The 20,841-nt window shown below is 40.9% G+C and overlaps 1 long non-coding RNA gene across 1 annotated transcript in view; it reads right to left on the bottom strand.

The window, feature by feature from the left end:
* Nucleotides 1–20,841, bottom strand: part of LOC124990706 (uncharacterized) — a 36,267-nt gene that overhangs the window by 5,067 nt on the left and 10,359 nt on the right. Inside the window, exon 4 of the long non-coding RNA XR_007109792.1 lies at nt 5,415–5,538. This is a non-coding gene — a long non-coding RNA (uncharacterized LOC124990706). The remainder of the gene's footprint in view (nt 1–5,414; nt 5,539–20,841) is intronic.

Here is a 20,841-nt window from a genome sequence, read left to right as displayed (position 1 = left end):
CATCTAGGACCTTGTTTCTGTAATTCTCTCCAAGTGAATCTATCATGTGGCCAGGTTTGAGAATCACTGATTTATACCTTTATTAAAACGATTTCAGAGTAGAAACCATGTGAAACATCTCCACTTGCAATTCCTCTGTGTAAATTCAAAATAAAATAATTTTGAAATTATTTTTAATATCTATAACATGACTCATCTTAATTATCTTAGATTTCACAAATATTTATGGGATGAGGAAGACAAATTTTCTTTACAAAGACAAATATGTGAATCTGAATAGTCAGAATATTGCCAGCTTTTCCTAACAGCTGGGAGAAAAAGATTTTGAGGGACTTTGTATTCTCCTTTCAGGGCAGCAGGAGAACTAGTGTTCCTTGGCCTGCTGAAATTATGAGTGGTCATGCGACTTTTCTGAACTGATAAACAGTGAGCAGAAGAGTTGTTTGTCCCTTCCACGAGGAAGTGTTTTTCAGCTGGCCATCTCACATTCTTCTTCCCACCTCAGTGATCCCTGAGGACTTGTGCTGAGAGGAAACCATCACAAGACAAGGGACAGTGAGGTCAGAGCAGCCTGGATTCTTGAGCCTCTGCACAGAGAGTAAGCCTTACAGAACCATGAAGCATTGGTTGTTTTAAACCACTAAGATTTTAGAGTATTACTGCAATATAACCTACCATCACTGAATAATTACCTCCTCACCCAGGTAGATCTCTATTTTTTGTTTTCTTCCCCTCATCCACAGATCTTTCTGTTCACATACTTATCCATGATCAGTATTGCCATTAATCTTTTTCTTTGTTTCTCTACATTTTCCTTTCTGTCTTTCTTTCTCCTTAAGCACTGTTTGAACTGAACTGGAAGTATGGTTATGAACTCTTATCTATATCATCTAGATAGAGATATTGAGTATCATCTAGATACTCAATAAAGTATTAATTATGATAATAATGCCTACACTGAAAACACTAATTAAGTTGTACATATACCAAGTACTTATTTTTGGTAATATGTCAAAGTCCCACTAAACATCAAGTTGCCATTCAAGAATCAAAAACATATGAAATATATATATATATATATATACATACATATATATACATATATATATATATATATATATATATTATGAATGTGAATGTTTCTATGTTCTATCATAGTTCCATGAGGGATAATAAAGGCAATAAACAAATAGCAGTAAGTTTGCTAAGCATGCAGATGTCTAAAAATCATTTTCCACTAACAGAAGAAAGAGATTTTAGGGGTGGGAAATGACTGATCTCAGGACTGGAAAAGGAAGAGCACAATTCACTTTTGCTTTTTACGTTTGGTCTGAAAGACAATTTAATGCCAGGAAGTAATGAAGTACACAAAAATGATGGGGCATGTCAGAAGGACATGGAGGCCAGTTTGAACCACTGGGCAAGCTCAAGATTGGATGAGCATTAAAATAAATTAGTGATAAGAATTGATTCCAACCCATTGAGTCAAATATCATTGAGATTTAAGCAAACACACGAAGAGGGAGAAGAGAAAGTTCTGTATGCCAGTAATTAAATGTGAAAGGAATGATAGAAATAAAAAATTATCATTTGGCAAACAATCACAGTAACGATTCATTCAAGCAAGAAACATCAATAAATGTAAAATCTATAGACAAATGTTAGGTGACAAATGGAATATTTACATAGTCTCCAAGTATCTTTCCATAAAAGACATCTTCATTATAAAGGGAAAAGATATCTCAAATTATATGATATAAGCTCTGGTACATTTACTTTATCTTTAATGAAAGATCTTAATATTTTAAGCCTACACTTATTTAATGTTTTGTATATTGCAGTTTCACATCACTTAATGCTTTCAGAATAGGGATGGATTCCAGGGGAATACAGGTGTGGCAATTAGACACAGGTATGATATAAGTGATTTACTGAGAATTTATTTTCATGTTGCTCTTTAGTTATTTAAATAGATATCCAGAGCATATGCCAATAGAATACGAATCTAGAGCTCATTGAATACAAAATATGAAAGAAAAAAAAAACCTAAGCACTAAACTTTTTCCATATGTTTATCATAACTCTTTAGCCAAAAGAAAGTCAAAAGTTTTTTTTTAAACTCACCCTCAAAAAAATTCAAAATATTATTTTTTTCTTGTTATATGCATTTTGTAAAATGAAGAAAGAGGAGAAAATCCTAATAAGCAAAGGAAAGTTATTTTTCTTAGTATCAATCTGTGCCACAAAGGGCTGCCCTTCCACTTGCTAGTAAACAGGCATCCTGAGTCCAATCCCAGAACGTACCACCTTCTGGGCCAAATTCCACATTCATCTACCAGAAGGGACACCAGAGGAAGTTCAAAATCTAAGCTTCATAAGTCTAGGGGCTAATGTCTAAGTGAACTGCAGAGAAAAGCTTGGGTCCCAGATCAACTCTCCTCCCTGGAAACAGGTACAAATGATCCCACTCTAAGTCCAACCCAGCAAGGTCCTCACCCCAATCACAATCTCATTGCCACAATTTCTAGGCAAACCAAGATGGCATTTGCATATATAACTTTAAGAACTTCCTTCCCCTAAATCCAAAGTGTTATCAAGGAAAGCTATGGTAGACTCTAATACATTGCTAATGCATTGGAGTATAACTTAGCAAAGCTCTCAAAAGTTAAACAAACAAACAAACAAAAAGCATAACATATTTTGATTCTGAAATCCATTTCTGAGCACTTACCATACCCAAAGTTGTATGTATATCTATATTTTACATATAGACATATATATATATATATATACAAACAAATACACACACACACATAATTACATGATGTACACATGGTAGATTAGAATTCATTCATTGCAATATTATTTATAATATAAAAAGATTAAAAACAACCTACATGTCCATCATAGGGGTCATTAGGTAACATTGGTATACATATGATAGTAAAGTACAACTGTTAAAAAAATTATACTGCTAGTTTTGGTAATGGCAAGATAAGTTACTCAGACCAACCTTCACACAAAAGCATTTTTAAATGCTGAATTAAATACTTAAAAACTATATATCCTTTAAGACAAGGATCCAACAAATGAAGGTGATATCTGAGTGAAAGCAAGACCCCAGATAGGTAAATGAATGCAGTAGCCACCTCTGTCCTGAGATCACTTTCATTCCCAGCAACTTTGGAACTTCTCTTTTCTTGGGGTAAAGAAATCAAAGCACAGGCCAGGTGGAGAATATCTTGGAAAATCCCACAATAAGGAGGTACCCCCGGGGAAGACTGAATAAGAAATAAAACCAACACTGATCCCAACCCCAGGAAACTGCAAAGAAAGTTGCCTTTATGCTGGGATCGGGGGAAGGCCAGCCTGAGTTTGGGTTTTTCCTTTTCTAGTACACTGAGTAGCCCTCCCGAGAGTTTTACCTCAAATTTATATTGTGTGGGTGGTCCAAAGGAATCTGAAGCTACGAATTTAAAGTGATCAGAGACTAAAAGCAATTATTAAATGTTATAATATCAAAACAAGTCCTCTCTAGAGAGGACACACCCCACATATCATTTTTCAAAGACAATGAGAAACACACAAAGATAAACACCCAAGAATATTAAGTATCATAAGCACGAAAAACAAAAACATCAGAATGTACAAACAGATCAATTTAACTGAGATATTGGAATTATTAGACACAGCTTGAAAATGTGTAGACATTGAAAACATAAAAAGTGATCTAGTGTCTTTTAAAAAGAATGAAATCGAATGTCTAGAAAAGAACCATTAGCTCAAATTAAAAACTCAATAGATGAGTTTATCAGTAGCTTTAGACACAGATTAAAAAAAAAAAAAAAAAGCCACGATCCAGCAAAAGAAAAAAAATGGGAAAAAAATGGAAGATTAAGAGGCTTGGACTATAGACTGATAAGATCTAACATACATTTAATAGACGTGATATTTTCAAGGTGCTGAAAGAAAGGAGCTGCCAATGCAGAATTTTATACATGTCTCAGTGATGATAACTTGTAGAGATAAGGGCAATTAAGACCTTTATATAGAAAAGGAACACGAGATAGTTTACTACCAGCTGACCCTCAACCAAAAATTTTGAAGAAGGTACTGCAGTCAGAAAGCAAGTAAACCCAGAGGGATGTACAGATGTAAGAAGGATTCACATGTAAAAAGGAATGAAAATGAGAGAGGAGGGCTGGGGAGATAGCTCAGCTGATAGAGTGCTTGCCTCCCAAGCACAAGGCCCTGAGTTCGATCCCCAATACCACAAAAAAAAAAAAAAAAAAAGAAAGAAAGAAAATGAGAGAGGACATAAGAACGGCAAGCAGAGGGGAGACGGGTGATGGCACAAGGGGAGGGAAATAAGAGAGAAGGTCAGCCAGGCACAGTGGCACATGCCTGTAATCCCAGTGGTTTGGGAGGCTGAGGTAGGAGGATAGCGAGTTAAAAGCCAGTCTCAGCAACTTAGCGAGACCCTGTATCTAAATGAAATATAAAAAGGGCTGGGATGTGACTTGGTGGCTGAGCAAACCTGGGTTCAATCCCCAGTACAAAAAAAAAACATGAGAGGTGGATGAAATATTTGTGTGAACCCAGCCCACACCGACAGCAGTCCCACCGACTTTCTAAGAAAGACTGACAGAGGTCCAAATGCAGAATTAGTTCCCACAAAACTCAAACCACCAGTTAGAAACTGGTCACAGAGGATGATGATGTTATCAGTAGGCCTGAGGGGAGAGGGCTGCCCAACATCCTGAACTAACATCTTGAAGAAAAGAAAATGGAATAGCTCCTGAAGATTCTCCCAAGAAGTGGTTGTAAATCTTGACAATGAATAAGAAAAAAACTGCAGTCCTTATATGGAAATAAGAGTGAAGATGGTGGCCATTTAGCTGGACCTCGGCAGGTGGCTGGGCCTTGATGTAGTCACCATATTTCAGGGTTCCCTCAAAGCCACAAGTCCCAGTCCTCAATTCATCAGTAGTCTCAGAAGCAAACAGACTTTTAAAGATTGTCTCTTGGTTGCCCATTCACTAAAGCACGGCCTCCCCAGGGACCAGCATACTGGCTTCCACTTGTAGGGTCCCTGATGCCAGAATCAGGTGAAATAAGAATAGATGTGGGCATTTTCTTGTATGCAACTTAAGAAACTCTGGATGGATGACTTCTGTATATTGACAGCTGGTTGGTTAAAGGAGCAAGTTTTTGTTTTGTTTTGTTTTTAGCATATATATGTTTACATGATCTAATAATTTTCAAGTCTTTGGTTTGAATTATCAACAAAATTTAGTTAAAGTGATTGTTCCCACTTCTCTGAAAACTCTTGTCTCATAGAGGTAGGTAGTGCTGGGTCCTCTCCTCTGTTCTTGGTGTTACCATAAGCCTCAACCATACCCACCTTCTCCTACCTTAATTATACACGCTGCCTCCAGGTGCTCAGCCTTATCACAACTTCAATTCCTTGCTGTTGGCTTCTCTGGTCTCCCAGGAAGTGGTGTTTCCTGAGTCAGGAATAAGCCTCCAATCAGATTCCTGCAGGAAGTAGAGATACTCTGCCACTCAGGTCAGCAACTCATCCCAGTCACCCCAGCACTTTCTCCAATGTCAACACCAAAATATTCATCCCCAGAGAAACCTCTCAGTCCTGGGCAAACTGGGGCAATGGGCCCCCTTAGCTGTCACCAGCATGGCTGATCTTCCATTCCCTTAGGGACCAAATGACTTTGAAATGAAATGAAGAAAAATTCTGATTGCATAGAACTTTAATAAAAATAATGATAAGAATAATCAAGCAACACATTTAACAATTACCCTGGGCTGGTCACTGTTCTAAGCAGACTGTCTATGCAGATTTATTTAACCTGTTATAACACCTTTTTAAAATTCCATTTCAAGGATGAGAAAACTGAGGCTCAGGGAAGTTAAGTAACTTGCGCAAGATCACAGAGCTAGTATGTGGTACAGCTAGGATTCCAAGCCAGGTAATCTGGCTTTTGCTATTTCATAGTTCCACATAATTTTTAATCTGCAAATATTGTGTCCTCTTCTTCCATTTCTTTTATTTTCCCTGCTGGTTACCTCTTGGCTCTCTTTGCTTATAAATGTCCTCTTTGCTTCTGTCCCATTCATATGCTCATCCCTTCATTCAGTACCTGCAGGGTGCCCCTCTGTGCCAGCAGCCTCAGGAGCCTGCAGTATGCAGGGTGCCAATAGATATGGAAGACAAAAGCAGAGCACAGAATTTTCTCTGTGTGTGGTGTCTTTAGTATCTCAATAATATTTCAAAGCAATCCTGGGTCCAAAGAAATAGCTAAGGGTTGTGTTTATTATTTTAGTTCCAAAGAACTTAATAATAGCAGCTTATGTGATATCTGAAACTTATTTCTGTTTTCTTTCAAAAATTAAAAGATCCTGTAGTGGGATTTATTCCCTGTGGTCTTCTGGGGCACCATGGTTTGGGAAAAGGATGGTTAAGTGCTCAGCTCCGAGAGTCCTTTGCTCGGTTTGGGATCTTGGTCCTTCCCTTTCAGTGTGAGTTGGGGTGTGTAATGAGGCCTCCCTGAGCTTTAGCTTCCTCACCTGTAAAGAGAATTATAGTAGAAGCTTCTGTGGTTTGGAAGTGTTCCCCAAAGGCCTCTGTGTCCAAGGCTTGGTCCCCAGTCTGTGGTTCTATTGGGAGGTGGTGGAACCTTTAGCAGGTGGGGCCTAGTGGAAGAGCACTGGGGGCATGGCCTTGAGGGGACCTTGGGACCCAGCCCCTTCCTGCATATCTTCTTGTTTTCTGCCTGCCATGAAGTGAATGGCTTCCTCTGCCACACACTTCCATTATGATGTGTGGCCTCACTATAGACCCCTGCCCCACCCTCCCCAAGACATAGGCCAACCAATTATGGATTGAGACCTCCAAAACTGTGAGCTAAAATTAACCTTTCCTTTTAAAAGTTCATTATCTCAGGTATTTTTTCACAATGACAAAGAGCTCACTAACATAGTAACTATCTCATAAAGATGTGGCAAGTCCTTCAACAGATGAATAGATAAAGAAAATGTGGTACATATACACAATGGAATATTACTCATCCATAAAGAAGAATGAAATTATGGCATTTGCTGGTAAATGGATGGAACCAGAGACTATCATGCTAAGTGAAATAAGTCAGTCCCCAAAAAAACCAAATGTCCATGTTCTCTCTGATATGTGGATGTTGACTCATAATAGACGGGGAAGATGGAGGAGGGGAGGTTCACCAGATTGGACAGGGAGGGAGTGGGGGAAGAGAGCGAGGATGGAAATGGGAAAGACAGTAGAATGAATCTGACATAACTTTCTATGTTCATACATGAATACACAACCAGTGAAACTCCACATCATGTTCAACCACAAAAATGGGAAGTTATACTCCATTTATGTACAATATGTTAAAATACATTTTACTGTCATGTGTAACTAAAAATAACAAATAAAAAGTTTTTAAAAAAAAGATGTGGCAAGAATGTAATGAATATATACTTTCAGAAAAGGATCAGCATTCAGCCCTTAGAATGCACCTTCCACAGGGCAGAGATTGGGGTCTGTTTTGTTGAGTGCTATTTCCCAGCACCTAAAACAGTGCCCAGCAATCAGTTCCTTTTCATTGTTGAATAACATTCCATTACACTGACACACCACATCATGCTAATCCACTCATCAGACTCTTAGATTATTTCCAGTTTTTGTAATGAATAATACATATGAATACATATGTACAAGTTTGTGTGGCCACAGTTTCAATGCTCCTTCCTATTTCTTTTATTGCATTCTCATATTTCAATCACAAGGAAGACATGTCATCTTAAATCTATTGTAATTAATAGAGAGCAGACCACAAAGATTACAGCAGGTAAGAAGTAGGAACAAGGTCCACACTGAGTTCGTGGATGAGAACTTCGTCGTCATGGGAACTGGTGCTTCTGGTACTCAACACATTGTACTTTGCAAGCAGGTCTTCTGGGCTTTTCCTGCAGGTTTCACCATAGGTTGCCTTGGGTGCCGTGTGAGTTTCGGCAGTGTGAGTTTCGGCAGACCAGCTCACAGCCCAGACACTGTGGGGTGGGCCGGAGGGGCAGGTGCTTCGTGAGTGCCACTACTGTGATCAACTTGCAGCTGCCATGGTAAAGTGGAAGGGCATCTGCAGACCTGCATCAAAGCAAACTGGGCCATGGTCTCCCACGGCCTCCCTTCTCCGTCAGGCCTCTCTGGTGAAGTTCCTCGAGCAATCCTGATTCTCCCAATGATTGGCATTTTTTTTCATTCCAATTTCTCTATAGTTCATCTGATTTATTTCCTTAAGTCTACACTTCAGTTACTTTTAGTAATATTCACAAAGTTGTACAACCATCACCACTATTTCCAGAACATTTCATCGTCCCCCAAAGAAGCCCCATACCCATTAGCAGTCATTCCCTATTAACCCCTTCCCCAAGTCCCTATCAGTCATCAATCCACTTTTTGTCTTTTTAGATTTGCCAATTCTGGACATTTTGTTGAATAGAATCATACAATATGTGATCATTTGTCCTTGATTTCTTTTTCCCTTAGCATAATGTTCACAATGTTCATTCACATTGTGGCACATCAGTGCTACACTTGCTTTTAATTGTTGAATAATATTCCATTATACTGATGCAGCACATTGTGCTAATCCATTCATTCATTAATTGATGAACACTTGGATGGTTTCCACTTTCTGTAATGAATAACATGTGGATAGATATGTATGAGTTTTTGTGGTAGGCATAAGTTTTTGATTCTCATTCATATTTCTTTTATTTTGTTCTCAGATTTCAATTCAGTGGCTAGGAATGAAACTCCTGAGCCATTGTAACTCTGATTACCATTTTGGGGAACTGCCAAACTGCTTTACAAAGTGGTTGTACTACTTTGTATTCCCCCCCCCCCCCCCCCGCCATTTAGGAGGCCTCCCCTTTCTCCACATCCTTGCTGACTCTTGTTATTGTCAGTTTTTGCTTTCATTTTTGAAATCATAGCACTCTTAATGGGTGTGCAGTGGTACCTCGTTGTGGATTTGATTTGTTTGTTCCTGATTGCTAATGATGTCAAATATTTTTTTCATGTGCTTTTTATATCTTCTTTGGAGAAATGTCTACCCAAATCCTTTGCCTTTTTAAAACCTGGATTGTTTTGGCTTTTTATTATCCAATTCTGAGACTACTTTGTACATTCCAGTACAGTCCTTTATCAGATATATGATTTGCCAATATTTCTGAAAATTCTGTGGATAGTTTCCATTTTCTTGACGGTATATTTAAAATACCAAAGTTTTAATTTTGATGATGTCCAATTTATCATTTTGTTGTGTTGTGCTATTTGTATTTCAGGGGGTCAAATTTAAGAAGCCATGCCCAATCCAAGATCATGAAGAGATCATTCTATCTTGTCTTTTAGTTTTATACTTTGAGTTCTGAAGTTTAATTCTTTGGGGCTGGGGCAATAGCTCAGTCGGTAGAGTGCTTGTCTTGCAAGCACAAGGCCCTGGGTTCGATCCCCAGCACTGCAAAAAAAAAAAAAAAGTTTAATTCTTTGACACCTTTTGAGGTAAGTTTTGTATATGGTGTGAGAGAGGGCTCTAACTTCATTCAGTCTTTTGCATGTGGATATCTAGTTGTCCCTCAATGAATTATCTTGACACCCTGGTTGAAAATCACTTAGCCATAAATGTCACAAATACTTCTGGACCCTCAGTTCTATTCTGTTGGTCCATATGTCTGCCCTTGGTCAGTTCCACACTAGTTTGCTTATTACAATTTTGTAATAAACTTTGAACTTGGGAATGGAAATTCCTCTAACTTTGTTCTTCTTTTTCAAAGATTGTTTTGATTATACTGGAACCTATGAATTTCTATATGAATTTCAGGATCAGTTTGTCAATTCCTGCAAAAAGGGAGGGGGACTAGTGTAGGAATTACACTGACAAATTTGGGCCAAATTACTGAAGATCAATTTCGGGGAATATTGTCATCTTAATAATAGTAAATCTTCCAAAGGAATGTCTTTTGATCTAATTAGGTCCTGCTGGAATGTTGGATTAAGCATCGGCTCTTGAACAGAGACTTCGTCCCCAGGGGATCTTTAGCAATATGCAGAGACATTTTTGGTTGTCACAATTTGATGGAGGGCACAAGGTAATATTAGCATCTAAGGTATAGAAACCAGGGATGCTGCTAAATACCGAGCAATACAAAGGAGACGCCACCTCCAAATAATTTTCTGGCTCAAAATGCCAATAATGCTGTAGTTGAGAAACCCTGAATTAAAGGAATTGCTTCTGAATATGTCTCCTTTCTCATGGGTCACTCTTCAGGATTCTGAAGTAGCACAGAATGAAGTTTAGGGAAAGGTTCTCAGCCTACAGGGGTTGCCTGCTGGAGGTAGAGATCATGTCCAAGGTCCTGGGTCAGCAACATGAGCAATTGGACCAAGTAGTACATAATCTTTAGTACAGCAGAGCTCAACACCAGGCACAGAACATACGCCCCCTCCCTGTTCCCTGCTCCTCTGCAGCTGTCCCCAGTGCAAGTGGCCATGTATGATAATTACTGTGGCACCTGCAGAAGATATTAGGTCTTGTGGAGCTTTATGCTTATATATCTGGTGTTGTGAGCTCTTTAAGGACAAAAAAAAAAAAAAAAAAGAAGCAGCATTAGACATAGTGGGTAGGGACTCATATAAGTCAGGGGCCTCAAATGGAAGTGTCATTAGCTGGAGGGTAGACCTGCCTTACAGCAAACTTGATCCACAGGGCACTAGGGTCACTAGAAATTGGCTTCATTTTTCCTGCTTTTCTGAAGAAACCTTTAGCCAATTTGTACTAAGAAATATATAAACAGCAAGATGTAGTTTTTTTCTTTTTGAACTTTTTTTGGGTACCAGGGATTGAACTCAGGGGCACTTGTCCACTGAGCCACATCCCGGCCCTATTTTGTATTTTATTTAGAGACAGGGTCTTACTGAGTTGCTTAGCACCTCACTTTTGCTGAGGCTGGCTTTGAACTTGTGATTCTCCTGCTTCAGCCTCCTTAGCCGCTGGGATTACAGGTGTGCACTGCTGCGCTTGGTGAACTTTTTATTTGTTGAAAGCAATAGAAAGTACTCCAGTTTGACTGTAAGATAAAAGTTGACAGTTGCAGAGACATAAACAGCACTAGACACTTAGAAGCAGGTGCTGAGTGTTTAGTTCGCACAACAAATGGTGTTTATAATGTATATTTCCAAATGTTGCAGGCTGGATTTAGTACCCAAGAGCAGACTCTGTAGATACAGATGAGGCAGGTAACTCATTGCAATAAAGAAGAAAAGCAATGTACATTTTAGAGTCAGAGGCATTATTTCACACTTATGTATCACTTTGGATCTGCTGAATGTTTTCTAATTTTTAATTATTTCTGTTAATGATCTCATGAAGCCATTCTGGTGGGTATTAGCATCATTTTAAAGGTGGGAGAAAGAGGCAGAGGCTACCAAGAATGATCCAAAGGGGGACAGAGTTAAAGGAGCAGGATATGACCAAGATGACTGCACACCATGACCCTGGCAGGAACCTGAATTTCTAGGCTGTGACTAGAGGGGTATCTTTTACATTGTGAATGGGAGAATGACAGAATCAATAAAGAGCATATCACCTATCTCATTTAAAAATAAGCACAAGGAATATGACCAAATTTATAAATTACCCAGCCATATCTGTCAGGAGAGTACAGAATTCCCTCAGTCAATTCAGGAAGGAAACCCAGGCCCTAGATTTCCAAATTCCCTTAGTACCATTATCCCATGAGGAGTCCAGGGAGGGCAGTCCATGGACCTGAGGCAGGATGGCCAGGTGCATGTAGCATCTGTCTCACCAACCAGGAAGTCCCAAGTGGATTCCTGCAAACCACTGAACTCTTCCATGGTTGATTCAGGACTAATTAAACCATTTAGACTTTTTCTGAGTGGCTGCATTTCCAGTATTATAGATATGCATGTTTAGAAAATAAGAATAGCCTAAACTGCACTTACTAAGTGGCAGACCCCATCCTAAGCACTTACAGACAGTATTTCATTCAGTCTTCACAACACCCTATGGGACAAGTACTTAATTGATAGGTGAAAAGAACTGAGGCCCAGAGGAGTTAACTAACATGCCCAATGTCACACAGCTAGTAAATAATAGAATCTGGATTTGAACCTTGTGCAGTGTGACTCCAGTCTGTGCCAAAATTGCTTGCCTATAACACCTTAAAAGAGCCTTTATGCTTAATGCTTTCTTGTTTATTTACATATTAAATACTGATGAACATTTCAATAGTTTTAGAAAATGGAAGAGTAAGTTCATGTTGTTGTCTCCCATACACTATATGTACTTCTTTTGGGCTCACAAATTGCTTTGGAACTTCTTGTACTTGTTATTTTTTCAGCAATAGTTAGTTAACATTCCTGGGTCAAGTCCAGGAAACACTTGTTTTACTCCACTGATTTGGGACCTACCTGAAACAGGGATCTTTTAAAAATGAAATATCTTCATATCCCCAACAATGTCTAACACAATGCATGGGACAAGGTAGTCATTTAATAAATGTTCATTGAATGAAGGGTGTCTTAGTCTGCTCAGACTGCTTTAACTGAATACCGAAGACTGGGCTTTATAAAACAGAAATGTATTTCTTCCAGTTCTGGTGTCTGAAGTCCAAGATCAAGATCCAAGTCCAAGTCCAAGATCAAGGCATTTGCAGATTCAGTGTCAGGGTGGACCCTTCCTGGTTGACAGATTACACCTTCTTGCTGTGTCTTCACATGGCAGAAGGACTGGGTGAAGGAGCTCTCCTCCCGTAGGCCATTAGTCCCACTTGTGAGAGTCTTCCCCCAAAGAGGCCATGATCCTGTGAATATGCTACCTGCTATGGAAAAAGGAACTTTCCAGATGTTATGTAGTGAAGATCGGAGGTGGGAGATAATCCTGGATTATCCAGGTGGCCCAGTGAAATCGCAAGGCAGAAGTGTAAGACTGAGAGAGAATGAGGTGTGAGGACAGATACTGCAGTCAGAGTGATAGGATTGCTCTGTGGGAGCCTCGAGTCACAGAGTGGGTGAGGCCTCTAGAAGCTGGAAAAGGCTAGAAATCTAGCAGGTTCTTCCCTAGAGCCTGGAGAAGGAACATGGCCTGAGAATATCTCAATTTTAGCCCAGTGTAAACAATTTTGAATGTCTGACCTCTAGACCTATGAGATACTGAATTTGTGTTGTTTCAAACCATTAAATTTGTGATAATTTTTTTACAGGAATAGTGGGACTTTCACATATAATGAAATACTATGCAACCATTTAAAAGAATAAAAAGCATATCTATATTTGCATATGGAAAGATCTCCAAAATATGTTATTATTGAAAAAAGTCAAGGTCCAGGACAATGTGGTATGGTATCACATGACATTCAGGCCCATATATTTCTGGAAGGCAAAACAAAAAATTATTATGAGTGGATCATCCCTAATCCAAATATCCAAAATCCAAAATGCTTTAAAATCTGAAACTATTTGAGTGCTGACATGACATTGCAGGTGGAACGTTCTGCATCTGACCTTGTGGGATGGGTCAAAGTCAAAAATATAGCACAAAATTACCTTCAGGCTAGATGTATAAGGAATACATGAAACATAAACAAATTTTGTGTGTAGACTAGTGTCCTATCCTTCAGATATCTCATTACATATATGCAAATATTCTAAAGAAAACTGGAGTCCAAAACACTTCAGCATTTTGGATAAGGGATTCTCTCCCTATAACAGTGATTTGCCTCTGGAAAGGTCACAGTGGGGCAGCTGTGGGTGGGTGATCAGTGTTAGAAGGCAGACCTCCTTTTCACAGTGCAGTTCTAAACACTAAAATATATTTTGAGACTTGTCACTTGATAGAAAATCATTTTCTATCCCAATTCTTTGGGGGACAAGATAAAAGAAACCATGCTTAGTCTGAGTGACATTTTGCAGGTGTGTTGCTCTGAACTTCTGGGGAGAGTAGATAAATAACATTCCCTGACATAAACAATTAGTGTTGGGTGTGAGAATTGCTAATGTGTGCTCCAGAGCAGCCAGACTTGAAGGTCAGATAGAAGCTGAGAGAAAAAGCCCCAAGGTCATTGCAGAAAAACCAGACACTAAGGCCATGGGCAGAATGAGACCATTCAGAAGAAGAGATCATTCATCTTTCCAGGAAGTAGGCTAAAAAGACGTAGCAGAAGGGAATTTTGGTTTCATGAGCTAGAAGCCTAGAACAGGAAACCTAAGAAGGTGATGAGGCAAGAGCTCGTTATTAAGTGTGAACTGCAAAGGAAAGGAAGTAGCCCTCAGCTGCTCCTGCAAATTGGTGCAGTTATCATCCAAGACAGTCAACTGTCCCTGCAGGCTGGAGGCCTCACTGTCTGCAGGGACTGCACCCTTGCTCTGCAAGGAAGCCACAGGGAACTGGGGAGAACATGCCCCCATCCTGTGGCTCCAGGAGGAAGGTGGATCATAATTGTGGGAAAATATTAGGAGTTATCACTAGAAATAAGGGAAGAAACTTATTTTCAGTTTAGATTTGAGGCATGGAGAAACCAATTGGGAAAACACAACACTGATCTCTAAAGTATAGGTGATGTGTTAGTCAGTGTTCCATAGCTGTGATAAAAATGCCTGAGAAAAATCAGCTTAAAAAGAGGAAAAGTTTATTTTGACTCACTTAGTGGTTTGAGTCAATGGTTGCTTGGGCCTCCTGACTCTGGGTCTGTGCTGAAGCAGCACATCATGGCAGGGAGTGGGTGGTGGAGTAGAGCTGCTCACCTCATAGTATCCAGGAAGCAAAGAGACAGAGGGAGGAGGGGGTTGAGGTTCCGATATCCTGTTCAAGAGCACGCCCCCAATGATCTAACTTCCTTCTGCTAGGCCCCACCCCTTAAAGGTTCTACTAACTCCACCTCCAGTTGGACCACAGGCTGGCAACAAAGCCTTCAACTAGTGGCTTTAGGGGACAGTAAGATCCAAACCACAAGTGATGACTACTGATGGAATTCAGAGCTTCTCAAAGCAAAAGAGAGAAGTACCCAGGTCCTCGAAAGCACACAAAAACACTGTTGCCTGATGTTTGAGCTACTTTGTCCTTCTAAACCTCATCTTACCCATCTGTAAGATAGGGATAAATAATGGGACCTGCCTCTATGGTGAGTGTTAGCAGAGCCTTTCCTCAAGCTTGGCACTGTCTTACTTGCTGTAGGCTCCTCTAAGTTCTAAGACAATAGTGTCCTTAATCTCCACAACAGCCCTGTATGGTAATGTTATTGTCCCCATTTTACAGATGGAGAACTGAGGTACAGAGCACTGAAGCAGTTTCTATTGTTATCCAGGAATATGCTTCCTGTAGTAAATGGGAAGAAATAGTAGCTGTGGTTGTGTTGACAATAACAACAGCAATGTAAAGATGCCATTATTTATTCCCATCTCACAGAAAAAGAAACTGAGTGTTTTAGTTAGCTTTTTTGCTTCTGTGATTAAAATGCCCAACCAGAAAATGGTAGGGAAGGAAAAGTTCACTTGAGGGCTTGTGTTTTCAGAGGTCTCAGTTCATAGACAGCTGGCTCCATTCCTTGGGGCTCGAGGTGAGGCAGAATATCATGATGGAGAGTGTGGTGAAGGGAAGCAGCTCACATGGCGATCAGGAGGCAGAGAGAGAGGCTCTACTGGCCAGAGACAAAATATATGCCCCTCAGGCATGTTCCCCAAAGCCCACCTCCTCCAGCCACACCTACCCATCTTCAGTTTCCATTCAGTTAATCCCATCAGGGGCTTAATGCACTGATTAGGTGAAGACTCATAAATCAGTCATTTCACCTCTTTCTTGCATTGTCTCACACAGGAGCTTTGGGAGGACACCTCACATCCAACCAATAACACTGAGGTTTAGAAGGATCAAGCGATTCAAATGTTAATTAAGTGCTTCTGCAACCTAAGGTTGTGGGCTGCTTTACTGACAGCTCTTGTGTGACCGGTGGAATCCAGAGACAAGGGACCACCTGAGCATATCAGGAGAGACAGCAGTCCATAGGCAGTCTGAGTTGCCCTGTGCTTCTGGGAACCTCCACTTTCCCCTGCCCTAGGGTGGAGGAGGCCAGGTGGACCTGTGCAGCTCCAGGGCTGGGTTAGAGCAGAGTAGCACTGTGATAGCACAGAGATCCTGCAAGAGCCCCTGAACAGGGCTGCCAGGAACAGACATGAGCTCTGGGAGGAATGGAAGTATTACAGGTCTCTCAGCAATTCCCTGTTGTTTGGATCAGAAGGAGATTGTGGCAGCCAGGACGCAGAATGTGAGTGCCAGTCTTCATTAGTGCCTCGAGCATGAGCATACACCTGCACGGAGGTCTGGGGCTCACCTAGGGAGCGCTCCCTGAAGCTTGCAACCCACTGAGGCAGCTCCTAGAGTTAAATGTTGCTTGACAAGCTGGCTCCAGCTCTGCTTAAGAAACCACAGGAGAGTGAAGTTTCTAAGCTACACCATTACTGAAACCATGATGGTATTAAGGGATATAGTTCAGATAATTAACAACTGGCAGAGCACAGAAAACGTCCTTGATTTGGAAATGTGTTCATCTATTTGCTGAGCAGGTAGACCAGACCTGCTTAAGTTCAAACTTCTTTCTTTCTTCTTTTTCATTTCCCACCCCCTGCCTTCATCTCCAAATTTGCTTTAGTTATTGTGCATATATATAAATTGCTTTTGGAAGATCATACTTTTACAAAAAATGTTTCAATATACAGTTGACCTATTTTGAGTCCCATACACATTTTCTATTGGTGAATATTTTTTTATTTATCAAATGATTGGGGGATCCTAGTTAAAAAGGGGAAGAGGTGGGCCCGGCATTGTGGTGCATACCTGTAATCCCAGTGGTTCAGGAGGCTGAGACAGGAGGATCTCAAGTTCAAAGCTACCCTCAGCAATGGCGAGGGTAGCAACTTAGTGAGATCCTGTCTCTAAATAAAATACAAAACAGGGCTGGGGATGTGACTCAGTGGTTGAGGATTCCTGAGTTCAATCCCCAGTACAAAAAAAAGGGGGGAGGGGAGGAGGGGGAGCAGAGGGTAGCAATGGAATGGGAATGAGGTCAGCCACAGTGACCATTTTTCTTACTTTTTTCACAGTGGTAGTAATCTCTCCACTGATGGTGCTGCTGGGGTGGGGTAGGAACAGGACCATCCCAGTCCCAGGTCAGGTGGAAAAAGGCAGATGCAGCGAGAATGTCCCTGGTTTGATTATAGTCTATTTTACACCTGCCAGAAGATCTTGACATTTAGATTCTGGGTTTTCATAAACTTGATAGGTAGGTCTCCACAACTCTAGTGTAAATGCAGGAGGAAGCCTCATGTTTGTTCCAACATATTGCCATGGATCTTCCCTTCCCAGGAGAACAGACAAGCTGAGAGCTCTGTTATGATGACCCCAGACCTCAACTTCTGATTCCATCCCATGAACTCCCCAGTACAACACTGGACTTGCCCTGCCACCCATGTCCACGCTGGTTAATTCAGTGTGGCAGAGCCTTTTAAGCTGAGTGTTCATGCTCCAGGTCAGGGAACCTGAATGAGCTGTACACATCCCTGTTGCATAGGCCTCCATTCAAAGACAATCGTACAATGTTGAACAAATCACATGGAGGATTATGCTGAAAGAATATTTAGAATACCAGAATTGCATTCAACTGTGAGTAATAGAAACCTGAGAGGCAGCGGTTTAAATAAACAGAAGTTTATTTTGCTTGCATAGAATGAGAATTCCAGAAGCAGGCAGCTCAGCAGTCCCGGGGCACCACCCTAGATTGTGGCTCTCTTTCTAATGTTCATCAAAAAGCTACTGTTGCTCCAGCGATCACACAGCACTTCCAGAAACAGAAAGGCGAAAGGGCCAAGTGAAAATGGTGCTCAGCAGTTGAGTCAGCATGTTTTTAAAGAAGCTTTCCCAGGGGTCCCCATCTAACAATGATATCGCCATTTACCTGTGACGAGTTCTGCTCCCTCTAATGTTGAAGTCTGAACACTAGAGAAGCACGCCAAGGCAAGCATATTAAGCAGGTTTTATTTAAAGGTAATAATACAGACTTCTCCCAGGAGGGAGAAGGGGGCCATGGCTGATGTTCTAAAGTCCCAAGAAGTGAGCGCACCCTACATCTTTTATAGGTTAAGGTCTCTTTTGTTCTCCAGTTCTCTCCCCCCTTATCTCTCCTTCCTGCCTAAATGACTAGGCCTGGTTTTCCAGGTGAGATGTAAAAAGTGAGAAGTGTATGGGGCAGGGGGAGGGCCAGAGTGATTCAGCCAGGTAAGGCCTTGGAGGGTGGGGGGCATTAATTAGCAGCTCCTTGTTTGCAGTCCTTGATAAGGGCAGGTAAATTTGGTAATCAATGGGCTCCGGAGATCCTTGACATTCCATTCTCCCAGGGGCAGTCTCCAACTTCCAGAGGCAGATGGCTTTCATGGCCTCCATTTCCTTGATTTGACCCGATCCCCTATTTCTACACTAACTGCCTGTCCCCAGTTTTGGCTTCAACAACCTTTACTTACATTTTAATGAACAAAACTGAATCATACAGGCTGGATGGCAAAAGTTGGGCTTAATTTGAACATATTGTTTCCTTTGATCAGATCTGTTACTAAGGAGCAAGGTGAGAAGAGATATTGGATAAGCACCTAGAAGTCTCTCTGTCACATGTTTATGAATGGAATGTGAATTCCTGAAAGTGACCAAATGAGAGATGGCAGTGGAAGAAGTCGTAGAAGACACTCAGAAGCCTGGGCTCCAGGCACTAGCTCCTGAAGGCTGACAGATAACATTGACTGCTAACAGCACCACAGATCCAGTCCCGAGGGCAAGAAATGAATGATGTTACCCTTCAACACAGAAACCAGTTCTTGAGGTTGCCAATTCCTGCTCTAAGGACAGAATTCATGAGGAGTAACAGGGTGAATATTAAGAACTATTCGAATGAACATGCATTGTCTTGTCAGATTTAGTGTTTGGGCTTTTAGTAAATACATATTTAAAAGAGAATATTATATCAATTAAATTTGTATCAACTCTCCTGCACCTTCAAGTCAATTCTTTTTTCAGGGTGGGTACTGGGGATCAAACTAAGGGACACTCAACCACTGAGCCACATCCCCAGCCCTATTTTGTATTTATTTAGAGGCAGGGTCTCACTGAGTTGCTTAGCACCTCTGTTACTGAGGGTGGCTTTGAACTTGCACTCCTCCTGCCTCAGCCTCCCCAGCCGCTGGGATTACAGGTATGCACCACAGCACCTGGTTTTAAGTCAATTCTTTATACTTGAAAAGCTGGTGCTGCTGTCAACTAAGCCCAACGTAAGGAATTTTTTAGATAACTGAAACCTTATTTTATGTATCCATGAATAAAAAATTAACCAGTAATAGTGAAAATTATACTAAAGCTTACTGCTTGTTTCATTAACACATATTGAATAATTTAATGTATAGGGATGTTTTTGATGGGCTGCTATTTATATAGAAAATAACCTTTGTTACTTTCTGCCCCTTCACTGTTTGCCCCACTCCCAGCAACTCACGCACTCTTACTTCCTGTCTCCCACCTTTCCATTATATAAGGAAGGCAAATTCTGATGGGGTGCTGAGGTGTTTCTTAAGTTATGGAGGACAACTGAGAGTCTAAGCAGGTACTCAGGTACTTGGATTATACTTGCATTTTTAAACAGTTTCATTAAGATGCTTTAAATGTATTTACTTCTAAATTATTGCCCCCAATTGCAAAGTATTTTAGTCAGATTTTGTATCCCTGTGACCAAAATACCTGACAAGAATAACTTAGAGGAGGGAAAGTTTATTCGGGCTCAGGGTTTCAGAGGTCTCAGTCCCTCGGTGACTGACTCCTTTGTTCTTGGTCCAAGGTGAGGCAGAACATCACAGCAGAAGGCCCAGCAGAGGAAAGCTGCTCCGCTCAAGCACTGAGTGGGGGGAAGGGGCCAAGGGAAGAAGCACCCTTCCAGGGCACACCGCCAGTGACCCTCCTCCTCCAGGCATGCCCCACCTGCCTGCAGTTATCAGTCAGGCCATTTAAACTACAGCTGTTACAATGTAATCATTTTACCTTTGAATATTCCTACATTAATAAGAGCTTTTGGGGGACACGTCACATCCAAACCATAACAAAATGCAAACTAAATTCTTATTCTTGTGAGACAGAGAGAGAGAGAGAGAGAGAGAGAAAGAGAGAGAGAGAGAGAGTGTGTGTGTGTGTGTGTGTGTGTATTACCTTTTTTGGTGTCTTATTCTAGCAGCAACTTTTTCATTACTGTTTGTGAACTGCTACACTCTGTTAAAACCAAAACCCCTTGCTATCAGCCCTTGGGTAAAGTAAAACACAAGACTCCAGGAACTCTCAGGCCTGTAACTTGGTACACTCACTTGAGAGAATGGTTTGGCAGCATCTACTAAAACTGAACACGAGCACCTTCACAGACATACCCGTGTTCATCAACTTAATGACCAGCTCATCCCCACCCCCACACCAGGGCCCAATCAGCCTTTCTTCTCCTGTGGCGATGTAAGCCTTATAGACACTCCCGCCTGCAGAGTCCTTTCCATCAGCTATGAACCACAGTGGGAAAGGTCAGGAGACTTAGGCAGCTTCCTCTCAATAAGCTCCCTGAATACTACATAAAACTTCCACTGCTTCTCCAGAAGCCAAGTCTGTACCGTTTAAGATGACTTCACCAGCAATGTCTACTACTATAAAGACCAACACA

This window comes from Sciurus carolinensis, chromosome 8, assembly GCF_902686445.1.
Source record: "Sciurus carolinensis chromosome 8, mSciCar1.2, whole genome shotgun sequence".
NCBI lineage: Eukaryota > Metazoa > Chordata > Mammalia > Rodentia > Sciuridae > Sciurus > Sciurus carolinensis.
The sequence above is the reverse complement of the archived record's forward strand: the minus strand, read 5'-3'. Positions and strand labels throughout refer to the sequence as shown.